At 31.9% G+C, this 15659-nt stretch overlaps 1 pseudogene; it reads left to right on the top strand.

Moving 5' to 3' along the window:
- Positions 1 to 11657: 11657 nt before the first annotated feature.
- LOC132943319 (uncharacterized) lies at positions 11658 to 15046 on the top strand (annotated as a pseudogene).
- The last annotated feature ends 613 nt before the right edge of the window (positions 15047 to 15659 follow it).

Here is a 15659-nt window from a genome sequence, read left to right as displayed (position 1 = left end):
CCGCTTTGCAGTACATTCGATCACCGTATAGCTAAATAATTCAATATGTGTGTTTGGGGAGTCTGAGTCACTTTTTACGGGGAGATGAAAAAAGTTTAACCAGGAATGTATGCCTTACAGTGCAACCAATTTCCCTATAATTTTCTTGAGAAAATTCAAAACGATTTTTAATTTAACAGACAAGATATTATTTAAAAAATTTAGTCAGTTACTATCGAACCGTTGTACAATCAAGTTGTGTTATTTTTTTTTCCAGTAAATAATCTTATTGATTCGATTTTTTCAACCAAATATTTTAAGTTTTATTAAAAACCATGAATTTACAGAAGTTTTCTAACGATTTTCCTTCATTGGTTTATTTAGTAAGAAATAATTCGTATCCAGTACATTCAGATTTTACTACATTTTTATCGAGATTAAAATCGTATAATTGTGTAAAAATAAATATTCGTTATCTGAGGTCGGTTTTAAGTATTCAGGAACTGCATTTGTGAAGAAGATTATACACGTGCTCTTAAGATTTGGAAAAGATTTAATTTAAAGATAAGGATTGTTAGAGGCTTAGTGGTTAAACGTCTATCAGATTTAATACAATTATGAAGTATATACAACATTGCTTCTATACCCAAAGTTGTTTTAAACAAAATAGTCTGGAGGGTACCACATATTACTGTTGACGACGAAGAAAGGTTAAAATTATTGAAACTTGTTAAAAAGGAAAAAGTTTGTTTATTCCTTTTAGATCTTTTGAAACTTTTGAATATCCCGAATTCGGGACCGCTAAAAGGTCACTAAAAGGGAATTTGAAAACTGCTTCAAAATTAGAAAAACCACGATTTATCATCATTGGTTTACAAAAAGGACGTTAAAATTTGTTTGGAAAAGATTGTAGTATATTTGATCATTGTAATCTAACAAACGTTAAAGTATTGCTAAACTCAATAGCTTATCCATATGATAATTTGAATTTAGATTTTACAAAAAACAATTTCACCCTATTATATGCTATGTATATGTTACCGGCAAAGTGTTGAATATAGGCATTCTATAAATTTCCTAGGCATTCTATATAATTCCTTGAAATATTTGGCAATGTATTAAATTTGAATGTTATTTTATACTATGCCTAGGAAATCTATAGATTTACCAGGATTTTTATAGAATGCCAATACTATGTTAGGTAATGTGTTAAATCAAAATATGTTTATTATTAGTAAGTAGTAGTAGTATTAGTAAGAGTGTAGGACTAAGGACCAATTTTATAAAAATATAAATTTCAAATGAAAATAAATAATAATGATAAAGATATTTTAATTTTATGAAGAACTATAATCAATATTAATATTAGCCTTTAATATTGTTCAGCGTGTTACGAACTTTGATTATATGAATTATAAATTATAAATAGTACAAAACAACAAAACCAAAATAATTATCCAATTCTATAAATAATTCAATAGCACAAGAAATAATCGATGCCCCAAATAGTCCCTCCAAATTATGTCGTATTTCATGTGAAAATATATGATATAGATTAACTAATTGTGTAATAGGTATATAATTAGTGTTGGCCAACGATATCGATAATTCGATACGATATCGATATCGTGGGTATTTTTCAATGATTTCGATATCGATATCTAAAATAATTATCGAAAATATCGCAATATCGGTGTGATTAAACACTAAACTGAGTAAACAGTATAAAATTAAATTTGAAAAAAATATCTGTCAGATATAATAAAGATAAAAACGTAGATTATGATACGAGGCTGAAAATGAGCTGAAAGAATTAATTACTGATCCAGAAATAGAAAATGAAGAAGAATTAATCTCTGAATCAATATTAGAAAATGAAGAACATTTTGAAACACACTCTCCTCCTCGTAAGAAATTACGATCATTAATGATAGATAGCGATGATGATGACGAAGACGATTATTCGGTAACTCAAAGTCCTACGATGAAACAACTTGAAGAGTATAAAAATTTGAAAATCAAAGTTCCCTACGATCAAGATCCTTTAAATTGGTGGAAAGAAAACGAATCTAAATACTCAGCTGTATCATTACTAGCCAAAAAATACTTAAGTATAGTGGCCACTAGTGTTCCCTGTGAACGGTTATTTAGCGAAGCTGGAACAATCATTTCCAAGAAAAGAAATAGATTATCTCCTGAACGACTCAATCAACTGTTATTTTTGAATTCATATTTCAAATCGAACCCAAGTTCTGAAACATTGATGGAAAAACTGCTCGAAGAAGAAATTTTTTGATTAAATACATTGGATACTTTTCAGTTTATACAAAATAAATTATAATTGTTAATTAATAATTAATTTACACTCATAATATAATATTAAAACAATATGTATTCTATACTTTTAATATACTTTCAATACACTCATAATATAATATGCATTCTATACTTTTAATGTTTTAAATTTTTAATATGCTTCGATATCGATATCGGGGGAAACAATACGATATCGATATTGAAAATTATATCGTTGGCCAACACTATATATAATATATTAAATTATTTTTTTTTTATTGAAGTTAAAAAACATCAACAATATGTTATTTGTTATTAGTTGGTTATTAGTTTTTTGTTAGATTAAATAGTGATTGGTTAAAATTACAATATTTATATGCTGTTAATTATATATGATTACTATTTAAATTTATATTACAATTTTCTTTAACAGTTGGTTTAAATTTTGGTGTATAAATCGGATTTTTTGAGGAAGGCTAGCATGTTCGATGTGTTTTTGCTATTTGGTCCTAGAGCTTCATACAAGTTGTGTGGGATGTTGTATTTTTTTAAATCTTCGGAGTATTGATAACACTGATATAATATGTTTCACTGTTAGTGTAACCCCACAGACTGTACACTGAGTGGGTTCTTCTTTGGCTGTGAGGTATTTGTGAGTCAGCCTTGTGTAACCTATTCGGAAACGATTTATAATTATTTTTTCTCTTCTGCTGAGATTTGGATTTTGCCAGTTTTGAATTGTATATTTTATTTTGTTGAGTTTGGTCCGTTGTTTTGACCAGTGCCTTTGCCATTTTATTAGTGATTTGTTTTTAATTTGGGTCTTAATGTCATCATATGTTACTATGTCCAGAAATTGTATATTAAGTTTGTTTGGTTGTGCCGCTTCCTTTGCTGCTTGGTCCGCCGTCTCGTTCCCCTTATATTTGGGTGACCTGGCACCCAAATGAAAGTTATATTTATTCCCTTAAACTTTAGTTCGTTGGTTTTTCCTTGAATGTTCTTTGCAATGTCTGTTGGGTTTGTAGTATTTTCTAAGCTTCGTAGTGTGCTTAATGAATCAGTGAGTATCAGATTATTTGTTAACATTTTATCTTGTTTTTGTATGTACTCAATTGTTTTGAGGACGGCTATTGCCTCAGCAGAAAAGATAGAACATTCATTTGGTAATCTATATTTGATTGTTGTATCGGGGTGTACAATTGCAATACCAACTCCTTTTTCGGTTTTTGAAGCATCTGTGAAGAACATGTTGCAATTTCGGTGAATATCTAGCACTTTTCTCAGATGTTCTTGGTATGTTATTGGGTTCGTATTTTCTTTTTTATTTTGAGCTAGCTCCATATTTATCTCCAATTTGAAAGACCATTGTGGGAAGCTGTAAGGGTTTACTTTGAGAATAGAGCCCAGCTGGATTTTTTCTTCATTGGCAATTTTAATGGTTTCCATTATGTGTTTGTTGGCTGGATTGTCTGCATTTCTAGTGATGCTGGCTGCGTAGAGAAGTGTCTTCTCTGCTCTTCTTAGCTCTGGAGGGGCTTCTTGCGCTATGTTTCTTATGCTTTCTATAGGGCTCGATTTGAAAGCTCCTTATAGTCTTATGCTGGAGTTTAATACGCTGTCTATTATTTTAAGATGTAAGTGATTAGTTGATTGGTATAAAATTGCTCCGTAGTCTAACTTTGCTCTGATAAATTGTCCATGTATGCGGATTAGTGTATGTTCGTCTCCCCCCCATTGGGTGTGACTTAACATTGTAGGTGTAGGAACGGTTTTGAAATGAATATACACTTTTAATCTATACAACACGTTTATTCAACGGCGACACGTTTACGCATATACTATAATATGGTTATCACAGACAAATAGTGTAGTACGTGTGACGACGACCACGGTCCGGCAAAAGCTGCTCTCGTCGCCACCGCCGCTGGCCGGGCCGGCGGCCGTGCCGCAGGCGATGGCCAGACCGGTTGTCGGTCGCAATCTCGCGGACGTCGATAGAGATGCCGTGGTCGTTGTGATAACGACCGCGACAAAATTTTTATTAAATTCAGTCTTTGGTTAATATCTGTTTTTAAGTATTTTAAGTTTGGATAAAGTTCATTTTTGTATCGAATTTTAGGCCGAGAATTTTTACTGTGTTGTTTGGTATGTTTTTTCCATCCATTTGAACATTTATATGTTTTTGGCCTCTTTTTCTAGAGAATATAATGCATTGGGATTTTGAATTGGAGAATTTGAAACCTGACATATTTGCCCATTGAGTTAGTTTGTTGGCTGTTTCTTCGAGAAATCTTTGTACAGTTGTTAGGTTGTGGCTCCTGCACCTAAAGAGATTTTTTTATTGTATTTATGTGTACTTAAATGCTGTTAAATGTGTTATGATTCAATTCAATAAAATATGCGACGGAATGAGGCTTATGTTTAAATTTCTACCATATTATTTGAATAAGGTTACTTTTAGTTAATTTAGCTCCCCAGAAATTTTAATGGATTTCCGTCTATGTTCCCCTGGTATCCCAAGATCCGACTCTGAAAGTATCGGTAGATACTTGAATACCAGTATCATTAGTAGTATCTTTTACAAGACTGGCGATTGGCACTCGTTATGTTACTGTTGCTATCTGTAAACATAAATTATATTGCAAATTCTTTAACGCCCTGCAGTTGTATACTTGTATAGTTTGTAATTGAATTCACTGAGTTTATTGCCGTCTACTATGGTATAATCTTCGTCGGTAGTGTCCGATTCCGATTTCAAAGTAACTATAGATATTGCTCCGAGGCTCTCGGCTCGGGTCTAGGACATTTCGTCGCGACCGTTTCGCCCAGGTTCCATTATGTGAATAGTATGCAAACGTTGTCCATTTTGTGATGCAACATATACATTTATTTAATATACAATTTAAAACAAATTATGCACTGACTACTTATGATTCATCGTGTCCATCGTGATATAAATATATAAAATTAGCAAGAATTCGGATACAGGATTTATTACCCTACCGGGTGTATATAGTATGTCTATATGTCCTGTCGCGGCTGTCGGTATCATCAAAGGATCTTAAAGGTACCTTAATTTTTATAAATAGATCAGTTCGATATATTTTATTTTATTTAATGAAATAATTTCAACCTCTAAAGCCTATTGTGTTAGATCACTTGTATTCAAGCTGTGGACTTACACGCATCTGCTGTCTTAAGCCAACGTTTCCATATAAACAAGGCAATTTTATTTTAATTTACGTTTCGAAAATGGACGATATTGTTACTAATAGGTCGAAAGACGTTTATGCCCATGAAGGATTTCAATATATATTTGATAGGATAGCGCAGATAAAATCACAAAATATTATAGATGTCGCAGAAGGGATATTAATTGTAAAGGGTGAAGCCCCGTTAATAACCGACATGTTTTAGTTAAAGGAACCCACGGTGGTCATGGCGAATCTCCTGTGGATGTAGAGGTAAGTTAAATCTTAAATTATAATAAATATTAAAAGGATAGATGTTTTATTTTATAGGTAAATTGTAATATTGATTAATCAACAGTAAATATGCATTTTCATTAAATAATTAAATACTACATTTTTAATTTTTTTTACACGTATTGCAAATAAAAAAATTGTAAAAGTTTTGTTTTGAAATGATTTAAAAAATTTATATTTTCTATAGCATAAATGTTTTAAGAGGTTAAGATTGTTCGGACCCGGACATTTCGCCTTCGACCGATTCGCCGCCACTGTTTCGCCACCACCGATTCGCCGCCACTGTCTCGCCGCCATACCAAATTTCCGACCCACCTTCCCAATTTTTAAAACATATTCATAGTTTGTTTATTATAATTTATAGCAGTTGTATTGAATTTTTTAATCATATTAGATAATTTATGTATTGTGTACCTAAATCAAGCTTTATAAACGAATAGTGATGAGTCGTAAATTAGTGAAGATAACCTATCTATAATAATTTATTTCGTTGATTATACTGCAGTGGTTCTCAACCTGGGGGGCGCACCCCCCTAGGGAGGCGTGACAAAATTTCAGGGGGGGCGTGAAAATGTTGAAAAAAAAACACGAAAAATGAAAACGTTGCCGTTTTCTACGCCGTGCCTTGCAGGTGTGTTTTGTCGCAGATGAAAAATGTATTTTTTTTATAGCATATTTAGCAGACTTTTTTGGATTCCTAAATGTTCTAAATTTAAAACTTCAAGGACATACAAATATTCTGAAGTCGTACGATACAATTCAAGCTTTTTTAGAAAAAATATCATTGTGGCAACGCCGTCTTTGTGCGACCAAACCTAATTTCTCATATTTTCCACGGCTTAATGAACTTCTTGATGATACCGAAAATCACATATTAAATATCGAGAATGAGTTTGATAGTTGGTCTTTTAAAGATACCAGATGTGCTGAAATCAATTCCTTAAACTCATTCTCGATTTCTCATTCTCGAAGTATTTTCCTGATATTTCTACAGAGAACTGGCAATTTAAATTAGTATTAGATCCATTCAAAATTGATGTGGACATACTTCCAGATTATCTTCAAGAGCAAACCATCGACCTTAAGAATGATTCACAAGCAAAAGAAGACTTTAAAAATAAGACTGTTGAAGATTTTTGGCTGTGTTATCTCTCTATTTATCCGGAAGTTGCCAATGAAGCTGCGAAGTTATTGGTTCAGTTTTCTTCCACCTACCTCTGGCTTTTCGGCGCTTGCTTATATAAAATCGAAATATCGAGCACGATTGGACGTGGAGAGTGATTTGAGATGCGTATTATCACAGATGTCGCCAAACATAAAAAAATTGATTAAAAATAAACCCTCTCATTAATTGTATATTTAATAATAGTTAAAATTAATTTTAAATTATAATAATATTTTTTTTTTGTGCAAATAAATTCATTTAATATTAAAAAAACGTCATTGAAGTTGTATTCATATTAATCCAATTACCAACATTAAAGTATAGTTGACATATAAATGTTATACATATATCAATATTATAATAGTGAGGGGGAGGCGTGAACATATAAAATAGTTTGAAAGGGGGCGTGGACCTCAAAAGGTTGAGAACCCATGGATTATAGTAAGTCGAATAGTGTGTTGGAGGACCTATATATTCGGACGTCTAGTGGTCGCGATAAAATATTACGTGTATTCACAAGTCATACACTCATACAACTAAGCGCAAATGATTCTAGTATTCTACTATTATATAGGTACCTATACTATTCTACACACATATACAAAATCCTAAAATATAGGTAATATAATAGAGTATATAAGATTCTGAGGTTAGGTTACGTTAGGTTAATATAATATCTATCATATTAATACCTTATTATTTATTAAGTAGTTATTTGCTCAATAACTTATGGTTTAAAGGTATAAAATATATAATTTATATGTTATATATTTATGTATTATGTCTTAAGCTGTTGTATAGGGCTCAGCCCGTTAATAAATAAATATAAATATAAATATTTAATTAGTTAGGTAGGTAGTCGCGCCGCGTACACCGTTCACTACACAAGTGTTCTGTACATCGCTCCGTATAAATCCGCGTTACTTTAACCAAAATGAAATAAAAAATTTTCATTTTCCACCATTGAATGCGTAATGAAAATCTCTACATTAAACTGTTTTTAAACACATCGAAAATGTAAACTTTGTCGATAATTTAAAAAAATTAAGAATTTATAATTATAAAATTACCAATTATCTACTCACACGACTATCGTGTGGCTATCGGACAGCCGGCGGTCATTAGTCTACACCGTTATCGCGTCGCAGTGTCACTAACTATCTATACATACAATGGCTCCGAAACCACCTATCAACAAATACAAACCAAGTAAATCAAGTCAATCAATACCCAGTCTATCTACATCTCAAAATAGCCCCACAAAAGTCGTATACAGAGTGCATCAAGTGACGTATTTAATTCATCAGTTAAAATGGATGAATCCAAAGTAACATTACCCACGGGATCTACACGAAACCTCTCATCTACCAATAAACCAGAACCTAAAAAAAATAAATCTATTTTTATAACAGCTAACTGATATTCGCCGCTCGCTACAGAGAATGAAAATAACGAAAATACTTCACACTATTCCCAAGGAAACGGACCAGAAATCACTGATGTAATAAAATCAAACTCCCACCACCAGTATTTGTCCGAGGTGTATTAGATTTTGTCGAACTTCGCAACCAATTAATTAAGTTAATTGGTTCAGAAAATTTCTCCTTCAAATTGTCAACAAACGATCTAAAAATACAAACTACCGAACCAGAGTCATACCGTAAATTAATACACTATCTGAAAGATAAAAATGCGCAATATCACACATACCAACCCCAAGAGAATAAAGCCTTCCGAATAGTTATCCGTAACCTACATCCATCGACACCGACTGACGAAATAGGAATAGCTATTGAAGAAATAGGCTTTTCGGTCCGACAAGTAACTAACGTACTCAAGAAAATAACAAACTTCCAATGTTTTTTGTTGATCTAAAACCAGCCCCAATCAATAACGATATATTTAATGTAACATCCCTACTCCATACCAAAGTAAAAATAGAGGAGCCACATAAACGAAGAGATATCAAAATTGTCAGGACTACGGCCACTCAAAAAAATACTGTTCATACCAGTTAGATGTGTCCGCTGCGGTGAAATCATCCGACCAGCAACTGTACCAAATCATACGAGACTCTTGCCAAATGTACCCTGTGCCAATGTGACCACCCAGCAAACTACAAAGGATGCCAAGTGTATAAGCAGCTCCAACGTTCCCGCAAACCAACCACAAATAATCTCAAACCAAACTTCACCAGCTCAAACTCAACTGTCATAAGGAATGTAAGTATAAATAATAATGAATGTAAAACTACCCAACAGCAACCAACACAATCAAACCCTTCTCCGTACCAAACTCGCTCTTATGCTCAGGTCACATCTGACCAAAATCCTAATGCGTCTAATAATAATGAAAACGCGACTCTCTCAAACTTCATAAATGAATTCAAAGCACTGTTTTAATTGTGCATAAAAAACTGTTGATCATTAATATTACAAAATGGCTCATCACTAAAATGTTTAAAGCAATTTTAAAACGAAATAAAGCATAAATTAATAAAATGTACATCAACAAACTAAACGTATAAAACCTATACAAATAAAAATAATATTTTAATTTGGTTAATTTATTAAATTATTAAATAAGATAATCTAATATTTCTAAAATTCTAAAAATAAATTATATACAAAAATTCAAAATTCTTTCCAGAAGTTTTATTGTATTAAATGTGCTTAGTATATTTACTTATTATTTTAAGAGTATTAACCACAAGACTAATTTATTTTTGTTTTAATTTTTTTGAATGTATTAATATATATTATCTAATAAGTGTATTTTACTAATAACTAATACATTTTTTGTGCCAGAACTCTATTATATAGGTTCCATGTTGGGATGGGGAAAACTGGTAACCTCCTCACACCCTCTCGTCTTAAAATACCAATATAAAACGTTTTTAACCAATCCAAAATTGGCTGTAATGCCGGGTATAATGTATCCAGTTCTTCACTTAGTTGCTCAAACCGAGTAGCTATATCTTCGGGAGGAACGAAGGCTAAAGCTGTAATCATCCGTGCACATAGATTGAAATCTGCATTATTTCTATAATCTCTAAAAAAATAATATAGTGTTAGGTATTAAAATATTTAATTGATATTATAATATATAATTTAACTTACGCCATCAATACTGCAGCTCCAATTTGTTTCTTCAAGTTTTTTAGCAAATGGAAAAAACAACCCCGTATTTCTAATGCCGGGAAGTCTGTCCGAAAAGCATTGTGGATCGCAACTTCAAAATCCACAGATATACTTGTGGCATTAATGGCAGGCACTAAACGTTTTAGTTCCACTAGAAGTGTACTGTAGGTTGCCTGTTCTTTATTGGGCAGCAGTGCATAAAGACAGGGATGAACTCCACCATTCCGACATCCTAGTATCACAGATACTTGGGAGAAAAGGTTTGGACTAATACTGAATGTCCCATCAACAAACCAACCACTCATCAGATGTTGTGAGTATCTATAAGAAATATTTAAACATTTATTTATAAATTGATTTTTATTTACGTATTAATTATAGAATAGAATCTCACTTCCAAACCTCTCTGGCGACCAAATACTGAGATCCTGTTGAGTCCAGGCCCAGTGTCGCACGTACATGAAGATGGCCCCCCGACTTTGTTCAAACATTTTCAAAATTATTGTAAACAATTGTAAATTAATTGTAAATAATTGTAAATTACATTTGCGAATTTGTAAATCAGCAGATAACCTATAAATCTAAAAACAGAAGTCGGGAGGCCAAGTTCACGTAGCCCCCCCCCCCCCCCGACTTTGGCCGATCGCCTCCGGACAAAATGCAAACAATTGTAAATTACATTTGCGAATTTGTAAATCAGCAGACAACTTATAAATCAAAAAACAAAAGTCGGGGGGCCAAGTTCACGTAGCCCCCCGACTTTGGCCGATCGCCTCCGGACAAATTGTAAATTAACTGTAAATAATTGTAAATTACATTTGTGAATTTGTAAATCAGCAGATAACTTATAAATCAAAAAACAAATGTCGGGGGGCCAAGTTCACGTAGCCCCCCGACTTTGGCCGATCGAGTCCAGCAATCCGACCAACTACATACGTTGGCTGATTTTGAGTTATTAGACCCTTCAGAAGTATTGTGATATTATTTTAAGTATTAGGTAGTGTTTAAGTTATTATAATTTCCTGTTTAATTATACCCTTTCATTCCTAATAGTTTTTAGAGAATTTCTAAAATCTACTTCCTTTCAAAACTTGTTTGGGTGTTAATGAATTGTATTACAAATGTTACATAGTATTATTGTATGATATTTGTTAAGCTTCGAATGTAGTACAAGTGAGTATTACCTAACGTTTATCATAAATTAAGAATAATTGTGATATTTGTTGCTACATTACCGGCTGAGATCACCTTCAATTGAAATCTATGCTGAGATGATCTATATTAATATACAATTAGCTGGCTTAAAAACATAGTTTATTTCTTTTCATTATAACAAATTATTTAAAAATATAAAATTATGATTGGTTAAAAAGTACAAACTCGTATCTTTAATTAAAAAATAAAATATAACTGTATTCAATAAAATAAAATATAGCTCAATAAAAGTATTACTTTTTGGTATAAACCAATAAATGTGGATTCACTTTTATTTGTTCTGGTCTGTCCTGGAAACGGTGGCGGCGAAATGTCCTAGACCCAAGATTGTTTACTAAAAAAATCTTCAATTAATCAAATCTATATTTTAATTAGATGGCTTCAACAATCAGCAAGATAAAAAGAAGAGGTGGACGTTCAGGAGCTGGAACAGATGAGATTTATCATTCAAAATGGTTTGCGTTTGAGGAAATGAAGTTCTTGAATGATAAATTTAAACCTCGGATTACCATAGATACTATTGATGTGAGTAATTTTTTTTATTTATACTTGATTGGTCCTTGTTTGTAAGGAATAAAAAGATTAATAATTTTGATATTTATACATTATATTTTAAATACCTTCATAAAATCCTGAATAACTGTATTAAAATATGTATTTATAACTACTCCTGAGCAAGGTTTAAATATAAAAAAAATAATACTGTTTACCATTATAAGAAATTCAAACGTTATGAGCAATTTAGTGTTTAAATTTGCTCGGGTTCTAACTTCTAAGTACTTAAAAATATGTATAGGTTTTATTGAATACATAACATTAGCATCTTGATTATATTTATATTCATTTGGATATACGTTTTTTAAACAGCAAACAATTATTAACCTTTTTCTTGGTACGAAGAATAATAGACCCGGATTACTAGGGATCTTATTGTTGATTGAAACACGTTTTTTTTGTAGTCGGCAAGATAACGATTACGAAGAAAAATCCCGAATTACGTCTTCTTTTATAACATGTCTAAATAATACGGAGTCGGTAAATTGCGCCCCCCAAAAAAGGTCCTAGTACGTAAATTTACTACGTAAATTACGGCCCAAGTACTTTTTAAACGTACGTAAATTGCGGCCCGGGTATATTTGAAATGTACGTAAATTGCGGCCTGGGATATTCCGATTTCCGGTCGGCTGTACATTTTTTAACCATCATACACATTTTTACGGACACATTATTACTAATTGCTAATAATATATTTTTTAAGTAAAAACAAAAAACAGCAAAACCAATATTTTTAATCATACCAATATTGATACAATTATATTGACAGTCCTAAGTCTGAAATATGAGAAGGAAAATATTGATTTTGCAAAAAAAGGCTTAGACGTAATTATTACTTATAAATAAAAATATTTGGGTAGGTAATACAAATTATACCCTAGCCGCAATTTACGTATGTATAAAATATACCCAGGCCGCAGTTTACGTATGTACAAAATATGCCCGGGCCGCAATTTACATAAAAAATTAAAAATGGGCCGCAATTTACAGCGACCCAAATTATAATAACTATTTTTATACTTTTCTTTTTATAGATTTAATAAAATATGATCAATACATATTAAACTAAAAAAAATCTTTATTTCTTTATTGATAAATATTTCATGCGATTATAATCACAATCAATTGCTGTTTTACTTTTACTAGTTACTTACCAGTTACCACTAACCACTAGGCACTAATATTAATATTACGAGTAAATTCTATGTATGTACTAAATTCCAACTATTGCTGATTACTATGCTAATTGTGATTGCCATGGCACAGCACCAACGCTCGAAAAATATTCGGCAAATTCATTTCGATTTTCTTCGATGAAACGTGGCGATCTTCTTCCAACCCTTTCCATAGGAGTGAATGCACTATTACTCTGTATGTCTTCTCTCCACGTTCCACGGACAAGCTGTCCTTCTATTTCGTGGTTAATTAAGTCGGTTGGTGAATAAATATCTCTCGATGCCTTTTCTTTTCTAAGAAAATTGTGAAGGTATACACACGCCATAACTACAAGCTCGGCCTTCTTTGTTTCAAGTAGCATAGGTTTTCTAAATACCCTAAATACGGCAGATAGAATACCAAAAACATTTTCAACAACGCGTCGGGCTCTAGACAAACGGTAGTTAAAAATTCTTTTGGCCGATCCCTTTTCATGAGAGCCGGGGTAAGGTCTTAGTATGTTCTCTTTTAACGGAAATGCCTCATCCGCTACAAATACATATGGTACGGCCATTTCCCGTCCAATTAATTTTTCTGCTGGTGGAATTTCTAGCTTTTGTTCTTCAAGCTGTTTCAAAAACGATGTACTTCGAAGAACTCCGCCGTCCGAAATTCGGCCCTGGCAACCGATATTAGCATACAAAAAATTGTAATCGGCATCAACAACTTCCATCAATACAATGCTGAAAGTTGATTTGTAATTGAAAAAATTACTTCCACTACCAATTGGTGCTTGTAGTTGTACATGTTTCCCATCAACTGCACCAATGCAATGGGGGAAATTCCATAAATCTTCATTTTTTTTTCCAACGCTCAACCACTCTTCTTGGGTCTTAGGTATCTAGAAACGTGAGTGTTTTATAAATTTTTAATTATAAAATTATTTGCAAATTCTCGATACTTTGATAAATTTTGTAAAAATTTGAACTATAAATTTTTATAAAAAAAATCGTGGTTACGTTTACGATTCTTCAATATTTTTTAATTACTATTATAACAAATTATGAGGACCTTGTATTAAATTTTCAAGTTTTTCACCTAACAAATATTTTATGATTGACATTTATTGAAAAAATCGGGAAGTCGCAAATTTTTGCAATTTTTATAGATATCATAAAAATATTATCTTTAAATGCGTATAAAAATAACGTGGCTTATGATTTTTGATTTACAAAACAAAAAAAAAAAATTTAAGCTTAATACGATGAAGTAAACTTTTGGTTAATATTTCAAGGGTTATTCTTTTTTGAGTTACACCAAAAAACAAAATCAAATAATCGAAAACTAATTTTGCGTAATGTTTATAATTTATTGTTATAGCCGACTGCCACACACAAAGAACATAATAAACCAAGTGAAGCTATTGAAATCGTGGAAGATCTAACTGAAAATGATAGTGAACGTGACACAAATGAAGAACGACCTCAAAAAGAAAAAGTTTTTGTTTCACCCCAAAAAACCACAGGATTAAAAAGAAAAAAAGTTCAGGAAGACAGGATAGCACAAATGTATCAAATAATAAAAGAAATTTCCAATAAAAAGCAAACACCAAAAGTGAAGAGCGACAATATTGTTTTCGGAGAGTATATTGCCAGTAAACTGGAATTATTTGATCAACACACAAAAACAATACTTCAACATCAAATAAGTAGTCTCATTTGTTCCGCTGAAATTAACTATATTCATAACAAATCTGGCAACCAAACTCTTCAACTCAATATTAATAATCAGCCTTCAGCCAATACAATGTTATTTTCATCTCATTACTGTCATCGCCAAGTTCATCATCTCTTCATTCAATACCTTCAGTTCAACCCCAGTCACCATATTACCTTTCTACAGTGCAGCAGCCTCATCATCAAGATATGTCCAACTTCTCAAGTATACACGACTATCAGTATCAGCAAACACCTGATATCAACGGTACATCAGATTATGTCCATGCGTCAGAAACTATCCTAACTGATGACCTAAATACTTCTTCAAATATATAATACAGTTTGGACTAACACTTTAAGTTTTTAATTTTTTTTTTTTAATTACACATAATAAGTTCTATTAGTTTTGAGTTCATTACAATGTTTCATTATTATTTACGAGTATTTTTTTAATAATACTGTTATTGCCTATAATTTCAAGTTTATTACAATGTTTTATTATTAGTAAGTATATATTGTTATTTAAAAAGGATATATTTATTTTCATTTTATAATTATAATATATTAAAAAAATTACCGGTATGTAGTCTTGTAGAACCTCAATTATAGCTGTACAGACTTCTGGTATAATATGTGATATTGATGATTTTGAAATTTTAAAAACCAATGATAAGCTTGCAAATGAATCACCTGACGCCAAGTACCTTAATGTCAATGCCAGTCGTTCATTAGAAGGTATAGCTTTTCGAAACTTCGTATCTTCTTTTCGAATTTTAGGCTCAACTAAAGTGAGTAATTGGTTAAATGTCTCATATGACATTCTACAACATTTTTTAAAGTGATCACCATCTTCTTTTTGTAGGTCGTTTAGCAACATAGTTCCACTATACAATCCTCTGTTTCTGTACAATGAAGTCATCCACCAGCGACGTTTTCTTTTTGTCTTTGA

Source organism: Metopolophium dirhodum, chromosome 1, assembly GCF_019925205.1.
Source record: "Metopolophium dirhodum isolate CAU chromosome 1, ASM1992520v1, whole genome shotgun sequence".
Classification (NCBI taxonomy): domain Eukaryota; kingdom Metazoa; phylum Arthropoda; class Insecta; order Hemiptera; family Aphididae; genus Metopolophium; species Metopolophium dirhodum.
The sequence above is the reverse complement of the archived record's forward strand: the minus strand, read 5'-3'. Positions and strand labels throughout refer to the sequence as shown.